Genomic DNA, 309 nt, shown 5'->3' with positions numbered 1-309 from the left:
TTGCAATGTCCTGTACCCAGATATGCACCTATATATACAGGTAGACGTAGGTATGCACATACCTGTACGTATATATGCATATACTCATTTATTATTTGTTTTATATATATATATTAATACGAGTGGCTGTGTAGTAAGAAACTTGCTTCCCAACCACATGGTTCTTGGTTCAGCTCCACTGTGTGGCACCTTGCAAATGTCTTCTACTATAGCCTCGGGCCGACAAAAGCTTTGTGAATGGATTGGTAGACGGAAGCTGAAAGAACCCCTTCGTGTGTGTGTGTGTGTGTGTGTGTGTGTGTGTGTGTG

At 41.7% G+C, this 309-nt stretch overlaps 1 protein-coding gene across 1 annotated transcript in view; it reads right to left on the bottom strand.

Moving 5' to 3' along the window:
• The window catches only part of LOC106877073 (sodium/potassium/calcium exchanger 1-like), a 26,103-nt gene that overhangs the window by 5,990 nt on the left and 19,804 nt on the right, over positions 1–309 (bottom strand). The gene's annotated exons all lie outside the window — the stretch shown is intronic.

Source organism: Octopus bimaculoides, chromosome 5, assembly GCF_001194135.2.
Source record: "Octopus bimaculoides isolate UCB-OBI-ISO-001 chromosome 5, ASM119413v2, whole genome shotgun sequence".
Taxonomy (NCBI): domain Eukaryota; kingdom Metazoa; phylum Mollusca; class Cephalopoda; order Octopoda; family Octopodidae; genus Octopus; species Octopus bimaculoides.
The sequence above is the reverse complement of the archived record's forward strand: the minus strand, read 5'-3'. Positions and strand labels throughout refer to the sequence as shown.